Genomic DNA, 27,730 nt, shown 5'->3' on the forward strand with positions numbered 1-27,730 from the left:
ACTTATTTGAATTAGCCTATTTAATTTAATCTGAAAACTTGATTATTATTTTACTGTCAAATTTAATACTCTACCAACAATCTTAGTTTACCCTGTAAATATTAGTGGAAAGGATTATTTGCATTCTTGAGTAGGCCCTGAGCATTCCTGGTGCTAGGCTGGATTTAGATATAGGGCAGCTGCTGTCAGCCAAGTCTCTGTCTGTTACCTGGGTCCCAATCTGAGCTGGGCCAAGTCACACTGTCTGTCACCTGTGTCCCGATCTGAACTGGGCATGGGAAGCAAAGCAGCCATGGGAGCATGAGACCTCCCTCAGACGGGGCGAGGGTTCAGGCCCCTGCAAGGTTGGGAGGGTGGGGGTCTGTGCCCCACCTCTGATGATCCCCAAGTTCTCTCCTGATGGCCCCTCTGTGACTGTGCCTGTCTTAGGTTGTTCCTTCCCTGAGGAATCTTATCCGTCTCTGGCTAACCAGTCATCCTCCGGGGTATAGGTGGTGAAAGATAAGACTATTCACTTTTTTCTCTTTATAATATTTGAGTGATAGGAATGTAATGCAAACTATTAAATATAAATACTAAAGTGATTCATGATAAATATCTAAGAGCATAATATTCATTTTAAATTGCAACAGAAATAATGAAATATTTAGGAATAAATTGAGACAAGGAGGTAAAAGTTCTACATACTAAAAACTATAAGCATTTATGAAAGAAATAAAAAATAGAAATAAAGAGAAAAATAGTTCAAGTTCATGGATTGAAGATTAAATATTAAAATGTTTATACTACTCAAATTACCTTCAGAGTCACTGCAATCTCTATCTTAAATTTCAATGACAGTTTTTATAGAAATAGGAAAAGCAATTCTAAAATTCTTATGGAATCACAAAAGACCTTGGATAGCCAAAGCTATCTTGACAAGAACAAAGCTGAAGGCCTCACACTTTCTAATTAATCTATATTACAAAGCCAGAGTAATCAAACAACATGGTATTGGCACAAACACAGATACATCTATAATAATAAAAGTGTAATATGCTAATTAGACCAGACAGCCAAATGACCTTCCAAAGTCCTTTCGGATGACCTCCAGATGAAGCTGGGGCTGCGAGGGCCGAGCCCCTTGTACAAATTTCATGCATTGGGCCTCTAGTAGATAAATAGAACAGAATAGAGAGCCCAGAAATAAACTCTACATATAGAGTCAACTAATCTGTGACAAGGGCACCAGGAACACACAATGAAGAAAAGGTGATCTTCTTTTATAACTGGTGCTGAGAAAACTAGATACTTATATGCAAAAGAATGAAACTGGACCTCTTTTTTTACACAACCCACAAAAATTAACTCCAAAATGGATTGAAAACTTGATTGTAATACCTGAAACTATAAAATTCCTAGAAAAAAAAGGAATCAACAAGAAAAAGGTCCTTCACTGAAAAAAAGAGATAAAGGAATACATAAGGAAATGGAAGAATATACCGTGTTCATGGACTGGTAGAATCAAAATCATTAAAATGCCCATACTACCCAAAGCAATCTATAGATTCAATGCAATCCCCATTAACATACCAAGGGCATACTTCAAAGACCTAGCAGAAACTCTCCAAAAATTCATCTGGAATAAAAAAAGACCCCCAATAGCTGCAGAAATCTTGAGAAAGAAGAACAAAGTTAGAGGGATCACAATGCCAGATATCAAGCTATACTACAAAGCCTGGTACTAGCACAAGAACACATATAGACCAGTGGAACAGAACATAAATCCCAGAAATCAACCCAAGCCATTATGCTCAATTAATATTTGACAAAGGAGACAAAAGCATACAATGCAGTCAAGACAGTCTCTTCAATTAATGGAATTGGGAAAATTGGACAGATACATGCAGAAAAATGAAACTAGACCACCAACTTACACCATACAGAAAAATAAACTCAAAGTGGATAAAGGACTTAAACTGTAAGATGAGAAATCCTAAAAATCTTAGAAGCCATAGGCAGCAAAATAGCACACATTTGTTGTAGCAATATCTTTACTGACAATAGCTCCTAGGGCAATGGAAACTAAGGAGAAAATAAACAAATGGGACTACAATAAAATAAAAAGCTTCTGCACAGCAAAAGAAACCATCAACAAAACAAGAAAGCCCACTGCGTGGGAGAACATATTTGCCAATGTTATCTCCGATAAGGGTTTAATCTCCAAAATTTATAGGGAACACATACAACTTAATAAAATGAAGATAAACAATCCAATCAAAAAATGGGCAAAGGACCTAAATAGACACTTTTTGAAAGAGGACATACAGAAGGCTGAGAGACATATGAAAACATGCTCAAAGTCATTAATCATCCGAGAGATGCAAATCAAAACAACAATGAGGTACCATCTCACACCTGTCAGAATAGCTATTGCATTGCTGATGGGAATGCAGACTGGTGCAGCCACTCTGGAAAACAGTATGAAGTTTCCTCAAAAAATTAAAAATGGAACTCCCATTTGACCCAGTAATCCCACTTCTAGGAATATATCCAAAGAAACCAGAAACACCAATCAGAAAGGATATATTCACCCCTATGTTCATAGCAGCACAATTTACAATAGCTAAGATTTGGAAACAGCCTAAGTGTCCATCAGCAGATGAGTGGATTAGAAAACTGTGGTACATCTACACAATGGAATACTATGCTGCTGTAAAAAAGAAGGGATTCTTACCATTTGCAGCAGCATGGATGGACCTGGAGAGCATTATGCTAAGTGAAATAAGCCAGTCAGAAAAAGATAAGTATCACATGACCTCACTCATTTGTGGAATATAATGAACAACATAAACTGATGAATAAAAATAGAACCAGAGTTATAGAAGCATTGAACAGACTGTCCAACCTATGAGGGAAGGTGGGGGGTTAGGGGAGAAAAGATCAACCAAAGAACTTGTATGCATGCATATGAGCATAACCATCCAGTTAAAGCTGGATGTTTCTCACACACTGATAATGCTAGATCCTGGATTATAGTTTTGAAACCCTATTAGATATGTTTTAAAGGTTTTAAAAATGTCCCAAAGGCCTATAACTTCCATCATGGGCACCAGTACCTAAAAAAAAACTCTATATGGTACATAACACAGCACAACATGGACCAGCCATATGAAGAACATGGGATGTAAGTCTGAAAAAAAAAATCAATGTCCAGGAGAAAAGGGCACATGGCTGGCGATACATGCCAGACAGAGGCACATATACATATGTACATGTGTACAGCTCTATGAACTTGAAAGAGTCCATGATCAACTGTAGGGCCTTCCATTTGATCCAATTTTCTCAAACTTTACTTTTGCTTTATCTTGTTGCAATAATTAGATGTATTTCCCTTGTAACAGTAATTACAGTTAACTGTATCCTTTTAAAAAGTCAAGGAATTAGTCTTTACAGAACCGAACCAAATTCTGAACCACTTCAAATAGAGAAAGGTGTATAATGGAGATTAAAATATCAGATTTGTTGCTGATACAGACCAGGTTGAATAAAATGACTTAGGTGTGTAAAAAAAAAAAATAGTTTTTCTAAGGCTGGACTTAAAAAATGAACTCTAATTAGCTAAATCCCGAAAAGAGAAAAACCACATTCAAAAGGCAAGTTTCTGATTATGTATTATTAACTAAGCACTAACTTACAAATAGTCAGATTTCTGCTTTTGTTTCATAAGACCATTTAATAAAGGAGCAAAAAACTTCCAAGACTGAGCAGTGACATTTTAGCTGACTGCCATAACCTCGGGGCAGCCCTGCATGATACTGATTGCCACCAGTTTCAATCAGTATCAAAGTGTGTGTGATTTCTGACTCACAATGTTCCCCTTGTTGCTGCTTAGGGTCCAGGATTCTTGCTCAGAAAAGATAAAGACAGCCTTCAAAAGACAGACAGATGCCCATCTCCCTACCATGTCAGTCAGCTTTTCGTACAATTTGACACATTTTGATGAGGCACAGTATTTTACTTTTTGAAGAAAAAAAGAAGCAATCTTAGAGTGGCATCAAGGCTTATTAAGCCAGAGAGAACTGTTTGCTTCCTTCTCATTTCCATATGGCCCATGGAACTCAAAGGTCAAACTTCTGATTTGGATTAGGGTTCCCCATATGGTGAGGCAATGTCAGTTCTCAAAGCAAGCCAAGTATAAATAAAGCTCCTAATAGGTCTTTTGGATTCCACAAACATCAGCAAAAATATATATTGCTTTCAAATTCATCATTTCTCACTTTTGAAGCATTTTTATAATTTTAGGGAAAATACTTGACACACAGTGTAAGCAATTTATGAATTTTGACTCCACATGTGTAAATAATGGTGGCCAGAGATATGCAGCCACTAGTCTACTGCAGGAGAGCCCAGCATGCAGTGACAGAAGCCTTTATTCTCTGCTTTTACTTCTATTCTCTCCTCCAAGAGAAATATTAGCTCCTGGAACCCTGATATACTCCTTTCTCAGGACACCTGTTTTCATCCACCTATATCCTTCTCTTTCTTTTTACAACTAACTTAAAGTCTTACGGGAATGAAACATTTTTCCATTTTATTGCAAGACAATCCTTATCACAAAATTTTATTTATGATCTGCCTCATTCAAAAGTCGCTTTTAGAAAATCTACCACAAAGAACATAGAGTAAGTATGATACATTTAAAAAAAATAAGGACCAAGGAAAGAACAATTAAATCACCTGCACCCAAACATTTATTTACAATTGCTGCCATGACACTATATTTGGCTCAGATTCCTGCCAAAGGGGACAGAAATGGAGGAGTAAGTGAGTATGTTTCCATTATCAAAATGCCAGATAAGTCCTGGCTCTAGGTGGTTGTTCTATTGTATACTACTAACTTAGGCAATCAGAAGTCACCCTCATTAAGATGTACTCTAATGCTATATTCTTGGTTTTCCTTAAAGTTATTTAAAAATAACTTTTAGATGTAAGAAATTTACTTTACATTTCAGTGCCATAAAGTTATTCTATTTATATGAAGATGGTATTAATAGATCAGTATGGGTCCTTGAATTTTGAAATCATATAATTGGATATTGATAGCATTCCATTACCCTTATATATGCATACACCATTAACCACATTTCATAGCCATAGTCTATTGTCTTAGATTATCTTGAAAGCTTTTAAAAAAGATTAATAGGTTTCAGTTTCCAAAGGTTAGTCAGCATTGATGAAGTTAGAGTTTCATAAGAAAGGAAAATATTTGGTGTATTAAAAGTAAACATTGTACAGAGGAAGACGAAAGATAATTCCTAAAGGAGTAAGATTCTAAAACATAGTTTGTACAGATTGATGCTATTTACCTTGAAATTTCTAGATTAAAAGAATATTGTCCCTATAATGAATCTTAAAGATATACAGACTATCTCCTGAATTTTTCCAAAGAGAAAAAATAAATGAGGCACAGAAAAGGTTAAGTGCTTTGCTTAAGTCTCATAACTGACCAGTGGGAAAGTTCAGACTAGCTCCCAAGTCCCTGTACTGAGGGCTTATATCCTTCCCACTGCAGAATTCTCAACTCATCCTAGTCCCCAAACCCTTAGAAACAAAATATTCTTTTCCCACATAATGATCTCATGCAACACAAATACAAGCAGAAGCGGCTCCTAAAGTATGTTTTTTCTTTCAAGTTTTAAATTGGGTCTGTTTTCTAATGATAAGCAGACATTTTTAACTTGAAAATTCCATTTTGAAGGCTCCCAATTTTTCAAATTCAATACTGGGGGAAATTAATATGCTTTATGATTTGTAGTTGAACAAGATCAATATTCTTTTTAATGATTCAGACAAGAGACTAAAGTGCTAACCTGCTCAGTGATTTTTATCAAATTAATGTAAGTAATCAGATGGTTCAATCAGTCTGACTGATCAATTTCACTAATCACTGAAGCAACTAAAATGTATTAGTTACAACATTTGTAGTCCTTCCTTCTATCCCTTCATACAGTTGTTCCTAGGTATTATGCCCATGCATCTACTATTGTTAGTTATCACAATAATTTGTGAATTTTTGTTTGTTACTTTACTGAAAAGAAAATCTTTGTATAATTAAGTCTTATATAATATTTTTGGTTTGATTTTGCTTAGTGAATATTTAATAAGCACTTATCTCATTTGGGGCACAATATTAGCTACTGAGTTTATGGGTTTTATGGGAGAGACATCCATAACATTTTAACTAATAATATCAATACTGTGGCAGAGGAATGCACAGAGAATACTGAGAAGAACCATGGAGGGCTTAGGAACCTTTATAAAAGAGGTAGTTACATCTAAGCTGAATGTAAGGATGCAGCACAAGGTAGCTAGGTAAACAAAGGTAGGAGAAGTGGAGAGGAGGGTGTTCTAAGAAAAGAAAACATAGCCAAAGTATAGAAGCAGGAAGGTATGGAGCTTATGAGAGCAAAAAAGTTATCAGCAGCATAAGAACAGTAATTCCCAATCTTTCGTGTGTACTAGAATCATCAAAAGAACTAATAGCACATGTAAAACAAAGCCAAACACACACACACACACAAAAAAAAACAACACAAAAACAAACAACAGCAACAAAAAAACAAGCCTGTCCAAATAGAATAGGTATTTTATCAAGTCTTCGGGTGATTTTGATACACAACAGAATGTGAGAACCATTGTATTAGAGCACACAATTCTAGATGAGGAAAATGTGTAAGAGGACAAGGTAGGAAATCAGGCTAGAAAGAAGTAAGGATTACAGTCTAGGTTTGGTAAGTCACACACCAAATTCCATGTTAAAAAGATCTCTACCAATAGCAGAGATAGTAGGAAGGTGACACAATATGCCTGCATTTTTGATTGACAACTGTTAACAAAATACATTTGAGATGGAAAAATATGAAAAAAGAGCAATTAATTTCCAGTGACAGCAGCACAGGTGAGAGATGACAAAGGCATGCACTAGGGCTTAGGTTGTGGGAATGAAGAAGTGATGAAATACATTCAGTCATCAAATTGTATTTAGTAAAACCCAGGACAGGTGTGTGTAGTACACATTATGATTGGTGTGAATAAATAAAAATAATCCTCAGTTTAAGCAATCATAGAAGGTCACAACTGAAAATGAGCCAAAAGAACTAATATTTAGTAAAAACTATTGATTCCATTATAGTCAGCCTATAAAAGCCATATGACTGCAACATAAAGTGATTATCTGAGTGGAAATTATTTTTAGAGTTGCTTAGATTAAGAAAAATTTAATGTACGCAAAGAATATGTCTTGATTGAAAAGAGAACAGTAAAACAAAGATGCATGTATTCTTTCCACTTAAGAAATAAAACATTACCAAAATGGACTAACAAGCAAAATAGAGACAGTCTCATAGACAGAGAGGAGGCTGACAGCTGTCAGGGGTGGGGAGTTAGGGGGCTAGCTGGAGTGAGGGGATGGTGGATGGTTCTAGCAAAAAAGAGAAAAAAACTCATGGACATGGATAACAGTGTGGTGATTGCTGGGTGAAGGAGTGGTGGGGGGAGGTGGAGGAGCATATATATATATATATATATATATATATATATATAGAGAGAGAGAGAGAGAGAGAGAGAGAGAGAGAGAGAGAGAGAGAAGGAGAGTTTTCAAATCAGAATCTTTTAAATAGGTAGAATTAAAAATCTACTTAGGAGTATTTAATTTTCTTAACACCATTATAAATAAAAATTTGAAGCTCTGCTTTCTGAGGAGCATTTTTCTTCATGTTCCTCTTCTTTCCATAACTAATGTGCCTCCACACCAGCATTCTCACACCTCTCTAATTATAAGGAAGACTACAGCTCTTTCTTTGCTTCATAGTTTAAAATTATTTTTAGATGCTGGCTTTCACATGCATGTCTTTCTTTTTCTAAGTGATTCTTTCATCTAAAAATCAGAGTTAAAATTTCAAGCTAAAGTTGCCTAGCTAAAAATACAGGGAATACAGTACTGTGCATATACATCATATGAAGTAGCAGAAAATATCTGGATGAAAAGTGACCAGAACCCAAGTTAGAAAATCAGGAGAGAAAACATTTGAGATTTTCTAAATATGTATTGTCTTTGGATATACTGACCTATTTTCTTTGGGAAATGAAGATTGTTAAATTTCAGATCTAAACATACAAGGGAAAATTTGAAATTGAAAGTATGTCTTAACAAAGATCAGTTTCACATTTCTGGATTCAGGAATTCACTTCTGGGTTCTAAATACTGACTGCTCCTCTCATTTCCAAATATTTGACTTCATTGAAGGTGTAAGTTATTCCCTAGCATCACTGAGGAGTGCTGCTGAGGATATGGCTGCCTTGAGAATCAATCAAGGCAAAGACTCTATACATGTGGATCAGAACAAGAGGAAGATGAGAATTATTGGCTTACATCTAAGAATATTTTAATATAGCTAAATTCCCCTATGTTGCAAAAATTAGATTTGCTTTCTAGTTTATACCTGTATTCAAAGCCATTGCTTTATATCTTCTAGTTCAATGTTTGGTTTAACTGAGTTGATCAATAGTTTAATAAAGAAATAAAACTGGGCCAAAAAAAATTAGCTAAATTCAGTTTAATTTACTGGGTGAAGTTTCCAATAGCAATTGGGTCCAATTATATCACTACCAATGAACTTTAAAAAAAAAAGTTCTTCAGGTTCAATATGCAATCTAAGCTTCAACCAGAACATAAATTAATGTTATTCTTTTCTCATTGCATTAGTTTGATTTAAGTAGGATTTGAAAATTTTCTTATAGCAGGTAATTCCAGTTCATCGTCTCCATGTGCAAACAGAACTGAGTTCTTTCATCAACCTGTAACAAGTGACACATTTATGCTCATCATACCTTTTTCAACCTGTGTTTCTTTGTTCAAATATTAAATCATTTTCTATTACCTAGCAAAATATAGGTGTCAGTTTTATTTTGACTGTCAGGTGGCAAATTAATATAAAAGCAAATTAAGTTATCAATTCTCCTGACAGGTGTCTTGCTCCCAAAAGAAAGCAGATTACTTTCCAAAACACGTATTTGAAACTTGTTTTATCAGTTTCTGAAGTCACCATCTCCTTCATTTAAATGCAATTGTTTTAATGACCATTTGTCAGCTCTCCTGTTCCTATGGGAAGTCCAATGACATCTTCTGGGCTTGCACTGCCTTGTATCCTTCCAGAATATGTTTCCCTGGCCCCATTCTGTCCTCCCGAGGGCTCTCGATGGCTGCCCAGCAAGATACAGCAATTGAAGAGACAAGTATTAAGTTGACTGAAACATACATGTGCTCTAAGCAAACCAAAATAAAAAAGCATTTTCCCTAGAAAATAATCCTACCTTTTTGTCTCCCACTTATTTTCACTTACTTTGAACTAGGGGAAAGGGATGACTACCATCAACTAATGACATTACTTGACACTGAAATGAAAAGTTATGAAATGTTCTCTCTCCTATCAGGAACATGAAAATCTTGAGCCAGAGGCATAATTGGCATAAAGCAAAGTGAAACCCAGGCTACTCGGTACTCAAGACATTCTTCAGTTAAAGAAAATAATGGATAAGGAATAATCTTTCCAACACTTAATGATATCTTCCTTATCCTAGGAGATGCTGAAATGAAAACACCATTTTGCTAATAGTCTTTAAGGGTATCACTTTTATTCATCATGGGAAAAATTATTATGACTGATTTTCTTCAGTTATTAACTTTTACAATGTTCCATGCAGTTCTATAAATACAAAGTGTTTTTAAACTAATATAGACTGCCTAAATGTGTAAAAGTTTACATGACTCAATGTAGAAGGAAAATAATATTGGATGTAGAATTTTTTCAGACAGGCAATTTTCTGGCCCCTCCTCATTCCCACAACAACCATATAGACTCCAAAATCAGAACTACTACAATATGTCCCAACTGAGCAAGTTAGAATTTTTATTGTTAATAATAGATTGCATCTTACTTATGAAAAAGGCTCATTTGAATTTTCATATTAAACATTGTCCTACTGCTTATCCATTTATGTTCCTATTAGCAAAACTCAAAATACAGATTCAAGGAGTCATTTATATTGCCATAGTTCCTCTCTTCTATTCAATTCACAAACTGACCCCAGGAGCATCTACTCCTGACCAAGCCCTCCCTGACCAGTGCCTACCCTAATCTTCACTATCCCTTTCTTATCTCACTAAATAGCATCTCAAAGGAAATATTAAGATACCTGTTTTATTAACCTGAATTTGCTCTGTCTTCCCTTCATCCAAGTTTAAGATTCTTCCTTATGATCCCTTTTTTCTTCCCTCTGGACAAGCCTGAGAATACCCCTACCAAACTTCAGAAAAATCCCTACTCAGAGCCACATGACAGATTTCACTAACAGCTACAAATCTGTCATGCAATTTCAGCACAAAGCCTGGAAAAAAGGAGGTCCCTGTCTCATAGAAGAGTCTAGGTCTCATGGAGGGCCGAGAACTCCATCAGCTGCTGGGTGATATTTGAGAACATTCTAGAAAACTTCTCCCAGTCAAGACTATTCCCATCTAGTTCTAGGGGTCAGCCAATCAATTCTTGAGAGAAAAAAGAAAATTTGTATAATAGAGAAGGCTGACTGATTCTGGTTGTGTTTGAATACCAGCTGCTTTGCTTCTTACCTGTGCAACTTGGGACAAGTCTCTAAACTTTTGAGCCTCAATTTCTTTTTAAAAAACTGGAGACTATAATCTCTAACTTGCAAATTTGGAGCAAATGTAGACAATGCATATAAAATGCAAGGCATATACAGTACTCATTAAATTGAAGCTCCTATTATTATTACTGTTGTATCCTCATACCTTAGTGAAAATAAATTTATAAGATTCTTATTCTTATATCCAGGATGTATTTGGGGCAATGTACTATCCCCTGGTAAATGCTGGTGGGGGTAAGAGGGTGACAGTGAATTAATAGGAAATAAAATAGCTCACAAAGTACATTAGAGAGATACCAAAGACTAGAAAACCCACCATATTAGTCTTACAACCAAAGATAGAAGTACAACAAGTTTTACTAAAGTGTCTAATATAAGCCACCACATTCTCAGGATTTTTTCTTATATCAAAATATAAAACGCATTAATTAACAATATCGTTAAAATCATCTAAATCATTTGCATGTCTTCATTTTACAAATAAAATAAAATAAAACACACCACAAACCTTGAATTTCAGGAAATGTAATTAACTTTACAGTTCACACAGCAGCTAAAAGGCCTTCCTAAATCCACCACTCGACCTTCTGCTTTGTCTCGCTGCCTTCCAGCAAGAAATCACATGCTAGCTATGCTTGAATTCATTTATGATGACTTCTTCTCCTCTGTAAAATGTCTATAATGCATTCTCACCTTGCTGGGGTGATAGAAGAATAACATTAAATGTAGTATATGAAAGAGCAGTTATTACTACAGAAAATACTAATATCATTACAAAAAAATGTTAACAGATTTATCAAACCCCAGAGTCCCCTGATCTGTTTTATATTGTGACCCCATCCCTCGCATCCATTTTAATTTTGCCATTCCGACTTACTCATTTAGCAAATACATTTGACCACCTACTCCATTTCATGGACCCAATGCAATCATATGAACCTTCGAATCAGAAACCTCAGAACTGTAGGTCTGCCTCCAGGGAGTTAAAATGTAGTGATGGAGGGAAACACAGAATTACAAATTACAGCTCAAAATGTTGAGAAACATAAAGAGGCATGAACTCGGCTTTGTGAGAACACAGCAAAGTACTATCTCTGCCTGAGGTAATGCAGAAACTCTCACAGAGGGCAGCCTATGTCACTGTCATTGAAGGAAGGTTAAGCATTTGTCACATTCCTTTGGAAATTTCTTAGTTAAAACGAGGAAATTTCTTTTTAACAGTCATTCTCCCCTGCCAAGAAACAGTGATGCTTCCTCTAACGATGAGCTGGAAAAGGTGACTACTTTGGCAAAGGCCTGAAAACTGGAATGAACGTAGTTTAAATGGATGATTTTATTTGTGCATTGCCAGAAATTGTACATTTAAGTGTAATGAGTGATTATGAGGGAATATCCTTTGAAGTATGCTAATGAAGCCTGTGTTAGATTATGAAGGAGGAAGAATTTCGGAAATGAGCCCCGCTGGTGTGGTCCAGTTGGTTGAGCCTTGTCCAGTGCACCAGGAGGTTGCCAGTTCAATTCAGGTCAGGCACATGCCTGGGTTGCAGGCTCAATCCCCAGAAGGGGGTGTGCCAGAGGCAGCTGATCAATAGTTCTATCTCTCCCTCTCCTTTCCGCTGTCTGAAATCAATAAAAACATGTGGATTTTTTTTTAATAAAAAAGAATTTCTGAAATTATTCCTCAAAAATATTCAATTCTAAGCCCAGAAACCTGGTTACAGGTTGACTTAAAAATATGGATTATCTGCGTGGACCCAATGCAATGATATGAACCTTCTAATCAGAAACTTTCTTTGGCTGATAGCAGAAGAGAAAGAGAGATTAGAAGTGTGAGAAGAACTCAATGTACATTGCTGGTTTGAAGATACCAGGTAAAGAGAAATGTGGCTAGCAAAGAGCAGCCTCAGCTGACAGCCAGCCAGGAAACAGGACCTCAGGTGGACAGCCATAAGGAACTGGATACTGCCAACAACCTGAATCAGCCTGGAAGCAGACTCTCCCCCACTCCCCAAGCCTGCAAAACAGCCCAACCAGCCGACACCCTGATTGAGACCCTGAGCAGAGAACCGCATCAATCCCACCCAGACTTCTGACCTACAGAAATACGAGATAATAATGGGTGTTGTTTTAAGGCAATACGTTTATGGTGATTTTTTTACTCAGCAATAGAAAACTAATAAACTTAACATCTTCAAAATCCTATGAAGAGGAAAGGTTTAATATTTTGAGTATTTGGAGTGGTTTTTAATGAGAGCTCTTAATATAAGTAGAAGTGACTTGTTCCTCCTTTATTAGAAGAGGGTGGTGGCAAGGGCACATATTTGTCCCAAGTGATAATCAGTAAAGGTCTTAACAGCCCAGTTGTTTTGCCCTCAGGAAAATAGGATAAAGTCTCTGATTTATACTCTTCTATTTTAGTTCTTCATCTCTGAAGTTCAGCCAGTAGGGTTTTTCCTCTTCCAATCCAAATGCATATCATTTAGAATCTGGAACCCAAGACTCACTGGTCTAACACCACCCACTCTTCTACTTCCTGTAGCAAAAATAGAAGGTTAAAAGTAAGTTGTAGGTAAAGATTCCTGGTAGTAGCATATGTAACAATGTTTTATCCTACAGAAATCATGAAGTTAAAATGCCTTGGCAAACAGAACACAATCACAAGGAATGAAGTGGGCCCCAGATTATCATTTTAAAAGAGAACTGAAATAAGAAGAAAAAAAAATCACATAAAAGAAAAAAATAAGCACAGAAATGACCAAAAATGGATATATTCTTCATGGGATTACAGTCATGTGCATCATAACAATGTTTCGGTCAATTATGGACAGCCTATTTGATGGTGGTCCCAGATATTATAATGAAGCTTAAAAATTCTATTGCTTAGTGACATCATAGCTGTCATAATGTCATAGAGCAATGCATTACTTGCTTGATGCTGGTATAAACAAACCTACTGTGCTGCCAGTCATAGTATAACACTTATAATTATGTACAGTACATAACACCTGATAATGATAAACAACTCTGTTATTGGTTTGTGTTTTTACTATACTATATTTTAGAGTGTACTCTTTCTACTTCTAAAAAAAAAAAAACATTTGCTGTAAAACAGTACGCTGTGTTATGCTGGCAGCAGCCTCACATGTTGTGTTTACCACTTCTCTTGATTGCATCATTTTCTCTTGTGATTGATTTAACCTCATGTTGCTTTATACATTTCATGTACCTTTAGTGTTCAGTGTTTATCAAGTCTATGTAGTGCACATTAATGTCCTAGGCCTTCACACTCACTCTCCACTCACTCCCTGACTCACCCAGAGCAACTTCCAGTCCTGCAAGCTCCACTTATGGTATGTCCCCTACACAAGTACCATATTTTATCTTTTATACAATATTTTACTATATTTTTTCTGGGTTTAGATATACAAGTACTTACCACTGTGTCACAACTGTCTGCAGAATTCAGTTCAGTAACATGTTGTACAGGTTTGTAGGCTAGGAATAAAAGCCTATACCATCAAGCCTAGGTGAACAGTAGGCTATACCAGTGGTCGGCAAACTCATTGGTCAACAAAGCCAAATATCAACAGTACAATGATTGAAATTTCTTTTGAGAGCCAAATTTTTTAAACTTAAACTTCTTCTAATGCCACTTCTTCAAAATAGACTCACCCAGGCCGTGGTATTTTGTGGAAGAGCCACACTCAAGGGGCCAAAGAGCCGCATGTGGCTCGCGAACCTCAGTTTGCCGACCATGGGGCTATACCATTTAGGTTGGTGAGAGTGCACTCTATGACGCTTGTACAATGACAAAATCAACCACCTAATGACACATTTCTCAGAATGTATCCTCATTGTTAAATAGTGCATGACTGTGTAAGATATTGTAATAGAATGTGGGTAAGAGGAAAAACTTGAGGTGAATGAGCTGACCAAGGGTCCAAATCAATAGAAGTGAAAAGCCATGGAAGTAGCAACATTGCTTAAATTGAGCATTCTGGCCATAGTATGACCGGGAAAAAAAAAAGTATAAAAGGGCAAGATTGGAAGCAAGATAAACCTGAGTCTATCACAGCCAGACAGAGGATAAATAATGCTAACTTAGCCTAAGATATCTATGGTCAGAAATTATCTCATTCAAGATATATTTTGAAGGCAGATCTAAAACTACTTGCCCCTGACCAGTCCTGCCCCTCCTGCCTCCCCAGCATTCGTGTGGCAGGCATACTGCAAGGAGGATAGACTGGAGAGAGCGGACAAGCCTCAGAAGGCCACGAAAGTTTTCTGGACAAGAGATGATGAGAGGTAGAATTCACATGATTTAATTTCATTCTTTAAAGGCTCTTGAATCTTTCTTTACCTTTCTGAGTAAATAGCTACCATGTGGTGTCACCTGCCTCCCTTCTGTGAGTACTTAATGAAGACTTGCCCATACTCATCAGCAATTTGTTTTCCAGTGACAAGGTGACAGTTTCGGTTCATTTAACAAACAACCAATTTCCAACCATTGAAAATCCATCTGGGAATGTTGTACTCATGAGATAAAATTGTTTCCTAATTGGTCTCTTTTATGGAAAATGTGTTCCTTTCCTGTATACAATGCTCACCTCTGTGCAGTCCTCAGAGGGATTCTGCAGGTTGGCCTCCAAGATGCTCGCTTTGCGTGCCTGTGGCATTAGTGCAACCTAATGAGAGGCTACATACAGCCAGGCCTTCCAAATGGTCACTGAATTCATTAGCTTTTACCATATCCCACAGGGAAACACTTAAACACAGGCAAAAGCAACTGTGCAAAATACAGCTTTGATGATTGAAGCCTCCAAGTCAGGAAGCACTGTTGACTTTGTTCTTTATGTTGACTGTTTAGATGCAATGCTAATTCAATGTAATTTCAAAGCTATTTTAAGCTCAATATTTAAATTTCATTTTCACATGGCAATGTTTTATCATTTTAAATGAGTTAATAAGATATTGATAGCAATTAATGTGTAGTGGTTAAAGAGTCTGATTTTTCTCCTTTCCTTGTTCATTTATTTATTTATTTACATATTCTAAGTACCCACCATCTGCACTGAATATGGTCAGGGGAATGGGGTGAACACAGAGATAAGGACCTCACTCATTAATATAGCTTGTAGTCTAATTAATTTAATTCAAAAATGTTGCAAAAAGAGCTTTGTATTGGGAATCAGATCTGCCTTACAGTGACATCATTGCTCTTTCATTTTGGGCTCTAAAGTTGCTTTACCTTTCTGAGCCTGAGAACTGAATCAAGAGGTGGAAGTAATGAGTTGGGAATAGAAATCACAACTGTAAAGCCTACTTGCTTATAGCTTTGCCTTTAGTCCAGTAAAGCCCACATAAAGCAAGGAGTCTAATAACTTTCCATAGAAATTAGCCTGAAACCTCCATTGCCTTGATGGATCAGACTCTTCCTCTCCCTGGACTCCCCTTCTTCACCTGGAAGGTGGACCAAGTGACTTCAGATTCAACAGCCACTACAGCACTGTAGGCAAATATAGGATCCCCAATCTCATTCATATTAACTCTCTCTCTCTCTCTCTCTCTCTCTCTCTCTCTCTCTCTCTCTCTCTCTCTCACACACACACACACACACACACCCTTCCTCTGGATCCCCTAGCTGGGATATACAACTTTAACTGCTACCTTCAAGTTTGATCATCACATTCCAAGTTTTATTATTATTTTTTTAAATATATTTTATTGATTTTTTACAGAGAGGAAGGGAGAGGGATAGAGAGTTAGAAACATCAATGAGAGAGAAACATCGATCAGCTGCCTCCTGCACACCCCCTACTGGGGATGTGCCCGCAACCAATGTACATGCCCTTGACCAGAATCGAACCTGGGACCCTTCAGTCCACAGGCCGACGCTCTATCCACTGAGCCAAACCAGTCAGGGCAAAGTTTTATTATTCTTGCATCCTAACAATCCAAGCTCTCATTTTCACTTATGTAGGGTGCTTCCAAATGACTCCTTGAACATTCTTCAAATATCCCCACATTGGTCCAGGGAATACACATACACATACACAAGACATGGACATAAGCAAATTAAGCCTATATATGCAAACTGAGCCCTAAGAACCTGCCTACAGAAAACTGAAGTTTAATTAAAGCATATTAAGCAACAAACAGCTTTAGAATATTGGCATCAGTTAAAAATCTTTTCACTTTAAATTTTTACTTACTCATGCTTCCATTAAAATATTTTGTTTAAATATTTTTGTCCAATAGAAAGAACTTTGTAAGATTAACCAAAGAAAATAAAAACAGATGTTATAAAACTGAAAACTTTATTGTTTTTCATTTCCTTGGCTTTTATAAGTATTTACTATGTATATACTATTATAGAAACATCTATTTTTGCTGTATTTTAAGGTATCACACTATGCAGTATTACACCAGTATTCTGGTAAGCATTCTTCCTCTTAAGAGCATTAAATGCATCTAGCATTACTTCTAGTGGTATGTCTTTCACTATGTTAAGAAATCTGTTATCAGCATGCTCCTGACCTAAAGTTGCAATGCTTGTTAAATTTTCTTCTGTAGATATTGGTAAAATTATATGAACTTAGAGACTCTTATTTTGAAACTTAAACTAGCATTGTAATTTTCCAAATGAGAAAGGTAAGCCCACGTACTGCAAAGTGATTAGTTCTACAAAGCCTCAGAGTTAGTTAAGTAGCAGGGTAAAGATCTGCTCTCCCCTGCTTCACTGAGAACACTAGCTCTAATGGATATCTACAACACTAAGGAATCATTGTAACTAATTAATTCAAGTGAATCAAGTATCTATTTATTAAAATGAAGAAATGCAAATTAAAATAACATCAGAGCACTAATGCCCCAATAAGATTGACAGAGATAAGTAGTATTGATAACACACAGTGTTGGCAAAACGTAGTGGGAGGCCAGGTGGAATAGACAACCTGATAAAGTATTGGTAAGTGTGTAATTGATAAAAAACCTCTTTGGAGCCAACAATTACAAAAATTCAAAAATTGCCTATACCATTTCAACTAGCAATTTTACTTCTCAAAATTTATCTTAGGGACATACTTACACATATGCCCAAAATCATGAATAAGAATGTTCTTTGCAGCACTGTTTGAAACAAACACTGGAAAACACATGTATGTCCACCAATAGTGATCAAGTCACACACATTATGAGACAACCATAAAATGGAATAAATCTATAGCCGTATTGAAGTGAAATGCAAATATACCAGCTTACTGGTTATTAGTTAGTAAATCAATTGCCAAAGCAGTTAACTCTTAATATTAGTCACAAAATTAAACTCTATTTCCAACTTGTCCTGGAAGGCAGATATGGCCTTTGTGGTCCTCACCCACAAAAACCTCCCATTTCACCTCTATCTCCTTCTCTCTGTTTAAAAGAGAGGAATGTAAGTACCTTGGAAACCATGTATTCAAACATGCAAAGCTGCTATAGCAAGGCCCGGGGAAGAAAGCTACTGCTGGTTATGTAAGGAAGAGATAAGCCCTAATGGGATTTCAGAATTCACGTTGCGGCAGCGAGCATTACCATAACTATAATAGTAAACTCATTTAAGAGATATGCAGGATATATTAAGGAAGAAATGAAAAGTACAAAGCATCACAAGTAGTATGTTCACATTTGTGTATAACAAGCAAAATTTTTCTATATGCATACATGGCTTATTGAGAGTTAAACATAAGGTAAAATAGTAATCTGCTTTATATTTCTGTCTTCATGGTGACCTTTCTCATCACAGGAAAGTTCCCACTACTTCTGGATGACTTTCAATTCGTAACAATAGTCTCTTTAAAGTAATTATGACTCATTTTCACATACTCTAAAATCCAGTCCATTCTAAACCCATTCCACATGCCAGGGTCTTATTTGCATTTACTAGGGTTCAGGAATCTGGAGAAAGGACTGCGATGCAAATTAATAAAGAGGCTAGAGAAAAAATATGAATTTGGAAGGCATTTTGGGGAAGCCAGAGAAGACTTAGTTCTAGTAACTAAATTCCCCAAATCTCCGGGCCCAGGGCTTTTTATTCCACATTTTGCCCTATAGCAAAGCAGATATACATATCAAAGGTAAGGTTTTGAAACAGTAAAGTATTATGAAGTTAGGGCAGTGGTTGGCAAACCACGGCTCGTGAGCCACATGCGGCTCTTTGGCCCCTTGAGTGTGGCTCTTCCACAAAATACCATGGCCTGAGCGAGTCTATTTTGAAGAAGTGGTGTTAGAAGAAGTTTAAGTTTAAAAATTTTGGCTCTCAAAAGAAATTTCAATCGTTTTACTGTTGATATTTGGCTCTGTTGACTAATGAGTTTGCTGACCACTGGGTTAGAGGAACTGCCCTCAGCTGTCTGGCAGCAGGCAATAATATGCATATCTTCAGCTCTTCTGAAGCCCCAAGGTTCATCAACCTTTTGAAGAACTTCTTGCATTTATGACCTGCTGGAATTAGCCTTTACCAACCACATCAAACGCAGTACTTCTTCCCTATCCCCCAGTTCAGGTGTGGGACATGGTTTGGAGCCAGGCGAGGGGAAGAGATGTTTAGTCACTGCTTCCACTCCCCTCCTTGGTCTATCACATGCCCCATCTTCTCCACTCCCACTCACTCCTCTGCTTCTGGGTGTCCTCCACTGTCAGAGGTGAGGTTGCGGGGGAAAAAAAGGCTAAGGTCTCTTAAATGATTGACATAATCTGGCCATATAAAACTGTCAGTACAAGAGGCAGCCAAGTGCTGGATGTAATTTAGGGTGAATTGGGGCTCTTCTAAGAAAACCTCTGCACTGCATAATCCCTGATGTGGGCCTTGTCCCTTCCATTTTTTCTCCCTCATTTGCTGCCCCTACTGATATACCCCAAAGCCTCCCACTACTAGTCTTCTCAACATCATCTCCACCTGACTTTCAGGAAGAAATTCATCAAGATGCTTCAAGCCAGGTTACCTTCTTTAGTGTCCATTTGACTTGTGATAAACTCTCACACCATCCGAAACCAACTGGTTTGCTCTCCTGCTGCCTCTCTCCTTACTCTGACTTCAGGATACTCAAGGCAAGAAGCAGATTTCTGGGTCTATGTTTGGGAGCTCCCTATGAAGTATGGTAGCAATCATCTCAGGTAGAAACTGCAGTTTAACTTTAACCCTGCTGTTTTGGCTTCTGTACTTATTTGCTTGCTAAAACAATAGAAAAGTTACTTTGATTTTCTGAACTTATGTATGCTATCCCAATCGATTGAATACTCCACTTTTGGTGGTTTGAATATCCCATTGATTGTGATCTTACTCATTATTGAAGCACATTCTTCTGTACCTGGAAACCAGGACAGCACAATTACCCTAAATTGCCTCAGTGGCTACAGACAATGTGTTCCGGTTGACTCAGTGGTCCCAAGACCAGGACAGCACAATTATTCTAAATTGCCACAGTGGCTCCAGATAATGTGTTTCCATTGATTCAGTGATCCGAAGACCCAAAGCTATAATTAATCTTTATAGATAACTAACTTGCTCAATTTCACTTCTGTAACTGCTTTGTGCAAACCTGGTTCCTCATTCCAAACCCAAAGATGTAATCGATACCTTTGTGATATTCTGCCTATATAAGCCTGATGTGGCCAGCATTTCAGGGTTGCTAGATTTGGAGTGCTTATGCCCCCTTGTAAACGCCGGTTTTTGAATAAATGACTCCATAATTTGACTTTTTGATTGAGGTGTCCTTTGTGAGATTCGGGGGTACACTACAACACCTATCTCTACAGAATGCATGGAAACGTGCTCCATGAATGTTGACACCAAACTTAATCTTGGTTCCATGGGTGAACCATGTCCTGCCTGGAAACACCCATCAGGGAAGTGAGATGCTGACCTCCCTTTCTACAGACTCCCTAATAGCTGTGAGAGGTTGGCTAGAGATACACATGGCTTGGCCTGAAGAGAACAGAGTCCTTTACCCTACTGTAGGGTAGAAAACAGGGAAAAGACTGTTACACAGACCCAACTCTCTCCACTCTTTATCATACAGACTTTATTACCTATGAAAAATCTGACTCCTTTTATATACCCTGAAGGTGGGGGGTAACAACTGATAGTTGCTAGACTAGTTCTATATTTTGGTAACCTAGCATAGAAACTATAGCATATCCATTCAGAAACTAAATATCTACACTTTATTTTCAGTTTAGAATCTTCATTAAAATTTAAAAAACCACAGAAAAAAATTTAACAGCCAAATATGTGTATATGTTTGTTTGCGTGTGTGTGTATAAAAGCTCTTGCAAAATAAAATGCTTTGGGGAGGGAGATCAGATTCTAGGTTGGAAATGATACTCATTTTGCATTGAAAATTCTTTTACCCTGTTCAATTCTTTAATAATATGAAAGTGTTCATTTTTATTTAAAAACCCATTTAATGTTTTAAATAAAGAAAACTAGGATATCATTGAAACTACTTTACAATGAGTTATAATAAATGTCCTTGGCCATTTTATCCAAAGAAATTAAAGCACCTGGTAAAACATTGCTATATCTGAGACTTTATTGGCAGATTTCCCCCCCCCCCAAAAAAAAAACTGGGTATGAAACTGGTAGTGACTGGAAAATAACAGTTCTGTCCTAGAAAATTATGGAAAACATCAGAAGAGACCCTTGAGATTCTGTCCTCCAGAATATCTGACAAGTGCATTGCCCACCTCCTGCCAAAACGGTGCACACATCTACTGAAGGTAATTGTTACTGTTTTCATTCCCACTACTAAAGGTGCAGGCCACAGAAGAAAAGAACCAGTGGTAATAACAATCCCCTCATCTGGTGCCAACAAAGAAGAACGTACAATTTAAGCTGTCATCAATTTTGAACAACACATTTGACTGTTTCAGCTAAAAATACCTTGTATTTTGCTCTGAAATTTGGAACATAGTAAACTTTTTCTTGATAAAATAAGACTCTGTCATCAACTCTACTAGGAGATTCAATTATTTTTTTCAGTATTTTATATTACTGTCATTGAAATTTAGCCTGAAATCTATACATACAAACACACCATAATTTAATTTATACATCTATAATAGTGAAATGGTAGAGCTTTCAATTCTTAATAGAATATAACTAATAGCAAGCTAGCCCTAGGCAGCCTCAAAAATGATTACAAAAGGTTAGGAGAAAGACTTCAAAGTAACACAAAATACTAAATCTGAAAATTAACCTATTGCTCTAATCTGGGTGGCCTACAAAGCTGATAAGCAGCAAACAAAATGTAGAATACACATGGTTAAGAAATGAGAAAAACATATTTTTGGGATAACTATTCATACCTGGTAACTCTCAGGAAAAAAATGAGACAGAAAGGTAAACTCAGGTTGCTGGTGGTATCTTAGGAGACAGTCTACACTAGGCAAGAGCTGGGTGGCGGGGCAGCGAGAAGACTGCCAGGCCTGGTTCAGGCTGATGGTTACAATTGTCCAGCAATTCCAAAGGGTACATATTGTTAGCCAGCAAGCCAGATGTGTTTTGTTTGGCCCCCACAGTGTGCTTTTGATTGTTTATTATTTAGCTGGTTTTAACTGACATTTAAACATCAGAAGTTCCCATAAAAGAAATTGGCTTCAGCATGGAAAAAAGAAATGGAAGACCTTTGAACAAAATGATCACACAATTCCACGTGGCAATAGAAGGTGAAAACATATTAGCGGTAGCCCCCCTTAGGTTCCTCGATGTGGAGACTCAACAAGCTTTGCTCACTTATATAGCCTTCTCCCCAGCCCATGTCAGCACCTGAGTTAGACACCTTTGATAAAAATCTAATGGTTTAAAGCAGTACTTTATAAAACTGTACATTGATGTTATAGTTAGAAATTTATTTGGGGTTCATAACGGCAAAAAGCAAAAATGGCACAAAGCATTGCCTACTGCACTTTAATTGGCTGAAATAACACATAGAAAACAGTAAAGTAACAAGCAAAATTAATTGCTTTGTTAATTAATATTATTAGAAGACATGCAAAGACATGGCCAAATATAAAAGTATCAATATTTAAGCAAGTTGCATGCAGTGGGAAGATTAATATACAGTTGGATAAAATATAGTCCAATAATAAAGTGACTGCTCTGTCATACACACATTAATTAAAAAGGAGTCTATGGTAAGTTTAAAGAAAAGTGCTTACAGACAAATTCATTACTGCATCAGGCAGAGATAAAGTATTAAGCTGAAGATAAGAAATCCAGGAATGCCCAAAATTTTATGGGATGGGTGTCATCAATTGGTTAATTTCATATATAGAAACATCAGCTATAAGACTAGTTTCAGAATTGGGGAAATCCAGTGATAACTCCATGACCCTGCATTTTTCTTCACTCTGTTTCTGTAGGTGTTGGCAGCAAAGTGAAAGCAGAAATATTGGTCCATATACCAAACAAATGCCAATATTCAGGTACATTAAAGACCAAATGTTTCAATAGCTTTCTCTTTAAAGTGAGGAACTTTTACCAAGAACTGCATAGCAAGTTCCTTTCTGGTCCCATGCCCTAACTAGATCTGTGTACATTCCTGAGCGGTCTTGGTGGAAATGCTGTCACTAAGGACTTAGACCTGAGAGCTTAAGCCAGAGGAAGCTAAAACTAATAGTTGCCGAAAAGTGATTGCTCTCAACTCTGGCTGTACTTTAGACTCATCTGTGAAGCTGTTAAAAAATACTATATAATAAAACCCTAATAAGCAAATCGACCGAATGGTGGAATGACTGGTCTCTATGAACCGACCACCAGGGAGCAGACACTCAATGCAGAAGCTGCCCCCTGGTGGTCAGTGCGCTCCCACAGGGGGAGTGCTGCTCAGCCAGAAGCCAGGCTCATGGCTGGCGAGTGCACCTGTGGTGGTAGTAGCCTCCAGGCAGCACTAAAGAGCAGCAAGCCAAGCGGTAGGGAGCAGCAAGCATGCGGGCGGTAAGGAGCGAGGGGTCCTGGACTGCGAGAGGGCACAGGCCGGGCTGAGGGACCCACCCCACTACCAGTGCACGAATTTTGTGCACTGGGCCTCTAGTATCCCAACAATCAGGCCTTATCCCTTTGAGTGGTACTCAGACATCTGTAATTTTTAAAAACTCCCCAGATTCTAACTTGCAGCTGGGAATGAACACTGGCTTAGACTAAATAAGGTCCAACATTGGAGGTGGGATCAACTCCCAAACTGCATAGTTACTACAGCAAGAGAATAAAATTGGTGTTTGGAAATCAGCCTCAGTGTCACACAAACACAAAGGAAACCTCAATACATTAAAACACACACACATACACACACACACACACACACAGAACTATAGACCACACTGAATATAAGATTGCCAAATTACATAAGGTTATATTATATGAGTGTCCAAGGTAACTATTTCATCAAGGAAACAAAAATGCAATTACATACAAACCCTCAGGAAAACAATGAGCATAAAAAAAGAATTACATATCAAATCAATTTATTGTATCTGAACTTGATATGGTGGATGCGTATAAAAGTTCTAAATTGATTATTGTGCTAAAAAGGCTGATATTTCTCAACCTGATATGGCATCCACAAAGCATTCCCCTTTCCTCTCTCCTCTCCCCTCCAGTAGAAGCTACACAGAATCTTTATGTTCTATATTTGGTACCTTACTGTCTTCTGTTTTAGAGTAATTCACGTTCATTACTTATATTTTTGATAAGTTGTAGTTTTCTATTTTCATTCTGTGCTATAGTTATTAGGTGCTAATTTTTTTTAAAGAAAGAAAATGAACAAGGGAATGAAAACAAAAGAAGGGAGGGGTGAAAAAGTAGAAATCTTGACTAATTACAGAGCCACATGGTATTGTCTATTCTTCATTTTATTAACACTTAGTAACCATGTTTATTCAAACAGAAAACTAGTTTAAAAATATTTATCAGGACCATCAGCTTCAAGACCTTTGTTTTAAGTATATATTGAGTGAAATGAACAAATAGGGCTCAAGAATAAATGCAATTCAAACCTTTCCCAAGCTCTTCCCAACAAACTTGATCACTACGTAAAAAACAGTATGTATTACAGAGCAGACAGCAAAGTAAGGAAAGTTATGAAAGGTAAAATAAGGGCATTACATAATATTAAAGGGGTCAATTATCCCAGAAGGCATAACAATTCTTAATATGTATGCACCTAATAATAGAGCATCAAACTCCATGAGGCAAAAACAGATAGAACTGCAATGAAATGTAAATGACTCTACTAGTTACAGACTTCAACAACCCTCTCAGAAATGGACATATCCAGCTAGCAGAAATCATAAGGATATTGTTGAATTCAATAGTACCATGAACCAATTGGATATAATTAACATCTATAAATTACTTCATCTCAAAACAACAGAAAACATATTTTTTAAAATATATTTTTGTTGATTTCAGAGAGGAAGGGAGAGGGAGAGAGCAATAGAAACATCAATGATGAGAGAAATCATTGACTGGCTGCCTCCTGCATGCCACACACTAGGGATCGGGCCCACAACCTGAATATATGCCCTGTCCAGGAATCAAACCATGACCTCCTGGTTCATAGATCAACACTCAACTGCTGAAGCCATACTGACCGGATGAAAATATATTTTTCACAGGCCCCCATGCAATCCTCACTAAGATAGACCAATTCTAGAGCATAAAACACACCTTAACAAATTTAAAAGATTAGAAATAATAAACAATATCAAGTACTCAGACCACAATGGAATCTAGAAATCAATAACAGAAAGATAACTGGAGAACCTTAAAATATGCAGATATCAAACAACACTTCTACATAACAAATGAGTCAGAGAATAAATCTTATGAGAAATTTTAAAATATTTTGAACTTAGTAAAAGTGAAAACAACTTTTACTAAAGGGAAGGGCAGTTGGGGGTGAGTGACATCAGCATCAGGATAGCATAAGACATCCCTCATTTTATATCCCACCTAACAACAAAATTCTGGCGTTGATCCATATAATAGGCAGACATACCCCAATCCTGGCTACAGACAGTGAACCACTCCAGCCCCTCAGCTATAGTCCCATAAGCTTCTATAGAACACTGACTTAAACAATCACTCATGGACACGAGAGGCTCTATGGATGTTCATGTTTCCAGCATACCACTGGAGCAAAAAAAAATATATGCCTTGGACACATTGCAGTAAGAGGAGCAGTTTGACTTTACCTGCATCATTCTTAGTCTGAAGCAGCACACTTTAGAACCAAGAGAGATTTGTCCTCAGCCCATAATTTCTCCTGTGGGGAAAAAGGAGAGCATTTGAGTGAGCATCTGGCTTCCTCAGCTCTGCAGGGCAATGTCAAATGCATTCGCTTCTCTCTCCCACCATTCAGAATACTAAATTATGAGCAAAATGAGCACTAGGAAAAACACCAGATACGATCTTTGGGAGGATATTAAAGGAACATAAATCCTACTAACTGTATACTGTACCCCATCAAGAAACCCACAAATGAGTCACAGGGAATACCTTACTGTGGATACCCCCAACTGGTCATGGGCACTTCCAGCACACTACATGCCTCACCCACATTTCCCACACCCACCTTTTGGTTCCCTGTGTGCTCCTAACGGCAGCAGGGAGAGCAGGCTTTGGCAGATAGCTCGAGAGTGTGTGCAAAAAGCCAGCCAAAATGTGGCAGGGAACCGCATGCTTGAGCTCTAGCACCATATTTGAGAAAATACAAAGAGACTACCAGCACTTGACATGGGTATTGCAGGATCCAGAATAGGCATACAAGCTTAAGAATTCTACCATAAGAAGCATGGAGCAGGTGTACCCAACAGAATGTCTGAAATATCAGAACATCTACTAAGGATGACAGAAGGTATCTCTCTCCTAAAGGCAGTAGTAAAGTCTGGAGGAGGTGACTTCTACTTCAAATGCAAAGACAACACACTAAACTAAAAGTTAGTTTAGAAAAAATAAACAAAATTGACATTTAGCTAGACTGCAAAGAGAGAAGAATCAAATATCCCTGATGAATTAGTTGAAAACTTTCTAAGCAAATTATTAACAAACCAAATTTGACAACACATTAAAAGGCTCATACACCATGATCACGTGGGATATATATGTATAATACAGAATGGTTGAACATATGCAAGTAATAATTGTAATACACTACATTAATAGAATGAAAAATAAAAGTGACCTGATTACCTAAACAGATACAGAAAAATTATTTGAAAACACATCCTTTTATGATAAAATACTCAACATAGCAGAATAGAACAAACATATCACAGCATAATAAAGGCTACATGTTGCAAGTCCACCGCTAACATTGTACTCAACAGTGAAACACTGAAAGCATTTCCTCTAAGATTAGATACAAGACAAGGCTGTCCACTCTCACCACTCCTACTGCAAGCCCTAGCCAAAACAAACAGGCAACAAAAAGAAATAAAAGGCTCCAAAATCTGAAAGGAGAAGTAAAATTGTGTTTGATTGCAAATGGCATGCTCTTATATGTAGAAAACCCAAAAGAATCCAACAAAATTGTTAAAATTAATAAATAAATTCTGTATAACTGAAGAATAAAAAAATCAACATACAGAAATCAATTTAGCCCTAACCCAGTGGTCGGCAAACTCATTAGTCAACAGAGCCAAATATCAACAGTACAACGACTGAAATTTATTTTGAGAGCCAAATTTTTTAAACTTAAACTTCTTCCAAATAGACTCGCCCAGGCCGTGGTATTTTGTGGAAGAGCCACACTCAAGGGGCCAAAGAGCCGCATGTGGCTCGCGAGCCGCAGTTTGCCAACCATGGCCCTAACCGGTTTGGCTCAGTGGATAGAGCATCTGCCTGTAGACTGAAAGGTCCCAGGTTCAATTCCGGTCAAGGGCATGTACCTTGGTTGCTGGAACATCCCCAGTAGGGGGTGTGCAGGAAGCAGCTGATCAATGTTTCTCTCTCTTTGATGTTTCTAACTCTCTATCCTTCTCCCTTTCT

Source organism: Plecotus auritus (genome assembly GCF_963455305.1).
Source record: "Plecotus auritus genome assembly, chromosome: 7".
NCBI classification, from domain to species: Eukaryota; Metazoa; Chordata; class Mammalia; order Chiroptera; family Vespertilionidae; genus Plecotus; species Plecotus auritus.